Source organism: Rhincodon typus, chromosome 20 (genome assembly GCF_021869965.1).
Source record: "Rhincodon typus isolate 14 chromosome 20, sRhiTyp1.1, whole genome shotgun sequence".
In the NCBI taxonomy this organism is placed as follows: Eukaryota; Metazoa; Chordata; class Chondrichthyes; order Orectolobiformes; family Rhincodontidae; genus Rhincodon; species Rhincodon typus.
The window spans coordinates 45,559,637-45,565,207 of NC_063351.1; positions in this window are offsets into that span (position 1 = coordinate 45,559,637).

Below are 5,571 nucleotides of genomic sequence, written 5' to 3' on the forward strand. Positions count from 1 at the left end.
CTAAACCTTGCTCCAGGTGTCCTTTCCTCCAAAAGAGACAGGATGGTGCCAGCAGGCACTTGTCTAGAGGCGGATGTACATGCAGGCCCACAAGTTATTACCAGTCAGGACCCTGCAACCCCATCCTGCCTCTGACCCACAAACCTCTGGAAATTCAAACTGAGGAGGCCGAGCCTGTCCTGGCTAGGACACTCTATAACCATGAATATCCCCAGGGTCATCCCCCCAAAACCCCAAGGTAAACACAAGTCACTTCCTTTAACCAAGCTGCAGAGCCCAGAGCCTCACCTAGACGTAATGGGATGGTCAAGAAAAATAAACCCTTCTGAGGGCACATGGGTGGCATGGTTGACATCTCAAGGTAACTAGAATCTCAGGTTTTTAAATATATTGTCAGTCTACATCATCACCTGTCTGTAATTTAGACAGTGACGAAGATGAAAATCTGGTGGCTTTGGATGATCTCCTAACTTTACGTAACAAGCCTGTATCCAGTACACCAGAAAAGCTTGACATTTCCCTTCAGTCGCCTGCAGCCAACACACCCACAGGATTGTTCACTGTAAGTTGGTGAAGCTTAATGAAGTTTCTCTTATTCTCCATCAGCTGACTTTGACACTGTAGGGACTCTGTGAAGTTACAGACAGTGTGGAAGCAGGCCATTTGGTGTTTCAAGTCTACCTCTGAAGAGCATTCCACCCAGACCCACCCCTCTACCCTATCCCTGTTACCCTGCATTCCCCATGGCTAGTCCAGCTAGCCTGCACATCCCTGAACACTATGGGGCAATTTAGCACGGCCAATCCACCCTAACCTGCACATCTTTGGACTGTGGGAGGAAACCGGAGCACCCGGAGGAAACCCATGCAGACTCGGGGAGAATGTGCAAACTCAACTAGCGATCATAACTCTGTTACTTTTACAATAGTCACGGAAAAGGATAGGTACATACAGCAGGGTAAGGTTTATAATTGGAGGAAGGGTAATTACAATTCTATTAGGCAAGAACTGGGTAACATAAAGTGGGAACAGATGCAGTCAGGGAAGAGCACTATTGAAATTGTTTAAGGAATGCACACTGCGCGTGCGCTTTATGTTTGTCCCTAGCAGGCAGGGAAGATGTGGTCGAGTGAGGGAGCCTTGGTTCTCCAGAGAGGTCGAACAACTGGTTAAGAGGAAGAAGGATGCTTATGTAAGGTTTAGGAAACAAGGAACGGAAAAGGCTCTAAGAGGGATACAAGTTATCCAGGAAGGAGCTGAAGAAAGGGCTTAGGAGAGCTATAAGGGGGCATGAGAAAACCTTGGCAGATAGGATCAAGGAAAATTCCAAGGCTTTTTACACGTACGTGAGGAATAAGAGAATGACCAGAGAAAGGGTAGGGCCGATCAAGGATTGTAAAGGGAATTTGTGCACGGAACCTAAAGAGATAGGAGACGTCCTTAATGAATACTTTTCTTTGGTATTCACAACTAAGATGGACCTAGTTGTAGGGAGGACAGTGTGAAACAGGCTGGTAGGCTAGAGGAGGTGGATGTTAGTAAGGAAGATGTATGAGGAATTTTGCGGAACTTGATGATAGATAAGTCCCCCGGGCCTGATAGGATTTATCCAAGGAATCTATGGGAAGTGAGGGAAGAGATCGCAGGGGCTTTGGCAATGATCTTTTCATCCTCACTGTCCATTGGTATAATGCCAGAAGATTGAAGAGAGGCAAACATCATTCCCTTGTTCAAAAAAGGGAATAGGGATAACCCTGGAAATTGCAGGCCAGTTAGTCTTACGTCAGTGGTGGGCAAATTATGGGAAAGGGCTCTGAGAGATAGAATTTATGATCACTTGGAAAGGCACAGTTTGATTCGTGATAGTCAGCATGGATTTGTGAGGGGTAGATCATGCCTCACAAACCTTATTGAATTCTTTGAAGAGGTGACCAAGCACGTGGATGAAGGTAGAGCAGTGGGTGTGGTATACATGGATTTAAGTAAGGCGTTTGATAAGGTTCCCCATGGTAGGCTCATGCAGAAGGTAAGGAGGCATGGGATAGGGGGAAATGAGGCAGATTGGATTCAGAATTGGCTGACCCTTAGAAGACAAAGGGTGGTAGTGAAGGGAAAATATTCAACATGGTGCTCAGTTACGAGTGATGTACCACAAGGATCTGTTCTGGGTCCTCTTTTATTTGTGATTTTTGTAAATGATTTGGATGAAGGAGTGGAAGAGTGGATTGGTAAGTTCGCAGACAATACGAAGGTGGGTTGAGTTGCGGACAGTGCGGAGGGCTGTTCTAGGTTACAAAGGGACATTGATAGGATGCAGAGCTGGCCTGAGAAATGGCAGATGGAGTTTAACCCTGAAAAGTGTGAGGTGATTCATTTTGGAAGGACAAACTTGAAAGCAGAATACAGGGTTAATGGAAAGATTCTTGGCAGTGTGGGGGAGCAGAGGGATCTTGGGGTTCATGTTCACAGTTCCCTGAGAGCTGCCACTCAGGTGGATAGAGTTGTTAAGAAGGCGTATGGTGTGTTAGCTTTCATTAATAGAGGGATTGAGTTCAAGAGCCGTGAAGTTTGCTCCAGCTATACAAAAGCCTGGTTCGGCCAAATCTGGAGTATTGTGTCCAGTTCTGGTCGCCTCATTACAGGAGAGATGTGGAAGCATTGGAAAAAGTGCAGAGGAGATTTACCAGGATGTTGCCTGGAATGGAGGAAAGGTCTTACGAGGAAAGGTTGAGAGAGCTAGGGCTTTTCTTTTTAGAACGACGAAGGATGAGGGGTGATTTGATAGAGGTGTACAAAATGATCAGAGGTATAGATAGACAGCCAGAGACTTTTTCCTAAGGTGGAGGTAGCTATTACGAGGGGGCATAGTTTTAAAGTGAGTGGAGGTAGATATAGGGAAGACGTCAGAGATAGGTTCTTTACTCAGAGAGTGGTTATGGCGTGGAATACATTGCCGGAGAGTGTAGTGGAGTCAGCCTCATTAGGGGCATTTAAGCGGCTATTAGGTAGGCATATGGATGACAGTGTAAGGTAGGGTTGGAGGTTAGATAGACCTCAGGATTAGGGTAAAAGTTCAGCACAACATTGTGGGCCGAAGGGCCTGTACTGTGCTATACTGTTCTATGTTCTATGTTCTATGATTGACTCTCATTTTAGCTGCAGCTGTAAGAATGAAGTTAGAGAGGCTTCCCTCAGCCCCACATAATGTTAGATCCCTGTCTGAAGGAATGTTACCTTTTTCCTAGCCCCTATTGTAGCATTAAATCTTGTCATGTTTGAATGAGGGAGCATCAGATGTTATGAAGTCATCCAACAGTTTGTAACATTAACTTTTATTTGACAACGGAAGATATAAAGACAGAACACAGAGGAAAGCTGCATTTATCTTTCGGAAAAAGAAACATAAGCTACTTGATGTTCTATAATCAATGAATGATGACTCCACCCAATTCAGTTCCATTGGAAATGAGTGTGAATTAAGTCCTGGCAGGCTTATTGTAGTCAACGTTCCTGCACTGTAAAGATGATGTTCCTCCTGATTGACATCTCTATCCTCTATCTGAGTAGAATGCTGCCTATTTCACAGCTCTTCATTGCCCATCAGTTCTACTCTTTACCTCTTTGAATTGGCCAGAACACAGCATTCAAGGATTACATGTGCACTCTGTCTGTGGTGCACTCTGTCTGTAGTGCACTGCAGTGAAACCCCAGAGCTGGTACCAACGTGGGAACCTCATCGTGAGTAGGCCTGTCATCTGGCCTTCAATGGTCCTGGTGGAAGAATGCGAGAGTGTGTTATGTTGTATCTACACTCAGCCTCAGTGAAGGAGTTGTTAATGGAGTCACCAGCTATGGTTGGAGAACAGCAAGGGAATCAAGGGTTATAGGGAAAAGGGAGTGAAGCTGAGGATATCCGATCAAACACAAGCTCATTGAATGATGGATCAGAACCAAGGGACTGAATGGCCTACTTCTGCTCCTAAGTCTTATGGTCTTATAGTGATAGAGACTCATTCAGATTAATATAGTAGTATAAATTGGCAAAATTGTGAAAGTGGATTATCGACTGACTAATCACTGTTTTACACTATTGCACATGGTCACAATCTATACCTTTCCTTCAAAGATGGCTGTGTTCTCGCCTATATGTGGCTGAACATCCAACAAACCATAGGATTGATAATAAATGTTACTTTAATTCTTGGTATGACTCTGAGAGTGATGCTGAACCAAGTATATAACTCTGCAACTTGAGGAGTCTCTTACAGTGCAACAGTAGTGCCCCCTACCTCTGGGTCAGGGAAATCCTAGGTTCATATCCCACTTGCTCCAGAAGTGCATTGTAATGTGTCTGAATAAGTTGATTAAAAGTATGTAAAATTCCACGTCTAGGCCCTGCTGAAAATAGGCACTGGGATAAAGCGGCAGAACATTGGCAGGACATTCCGCATCCTTAGCAGGAGGAGAAACAGTTAATTCCAGCCAGCAGCATTTTCTGCAGGGTATGTATTAAGGAGGGATCAACTGTACTTTCTAAGGTCCACAGCGTGTACCAAGGTCATTTCTGAGTTCATCATTACAGAGTTGGTGCTGACGCACTGTCCTTTTCCCACAACACTGTCTGACAGTGTGCTGCCTCCCAATAATTCTTCAGATGCTGACAGGCCAAAATGTGAGGAGTAATCCCCCTCTTTTCCTTTGGGAATGAGCTGGAGATGATGCCTTACAGCTGCATTTAGCTGACAATGATTTATTCACAAAGCAATTAGCAATATTTAGGATAGTGGAACTCGGAAGTTTGAGAAATCTTTGGTAAAGAATATGTCCAGCATGTCTTTTTGGCCAATGTAGACTGTGATTAAAATGATGTACCCGCCAACAGCCACATTCTTACAGACCAAACACTTGGACTCAAGTACCTAACAAACAGACACACAGATACACACACACACTCATGAACATGCATAGACACACAGACACAAAGACATAGACACACTCGCAGATGTTGGAATTTGAATTCAATAAATACCTGAATTAAGAGCCTAATGATGGCCATTTGTTAGAAAAACCCATCTGATTCTGTAATGTCCTTTAGGGAAGGAAACTGCCATCCTTACCTGGTCTGGCCTACATATGACTCCAGGCTGACAGCAATATGGTTGACTCTTAACTGTCCTCTGGGCAACTAGGGACGGACAATAAATGCTGCCTAGCCAGTGACATCCTCATCCCGTAAATGAATTAAAAAAAAACACACACACATTCACACATACACACACACACACGCACACACACATTCACACACGCACACACACATTCACACACACACACACACACACGCACGTACACACATACACTCACACACACACACACACACACAGACACACACACATTCACACACACACACACACACACATTCACACACGCACACACACACACACACATTCACACACGCGCACACACACACACTCACATGTGCGCACACACACACACACAGACACAGACACATACACACATTCACTCTCACACACACACGCACACACACAGACGCATGCACACACACAAACTCAC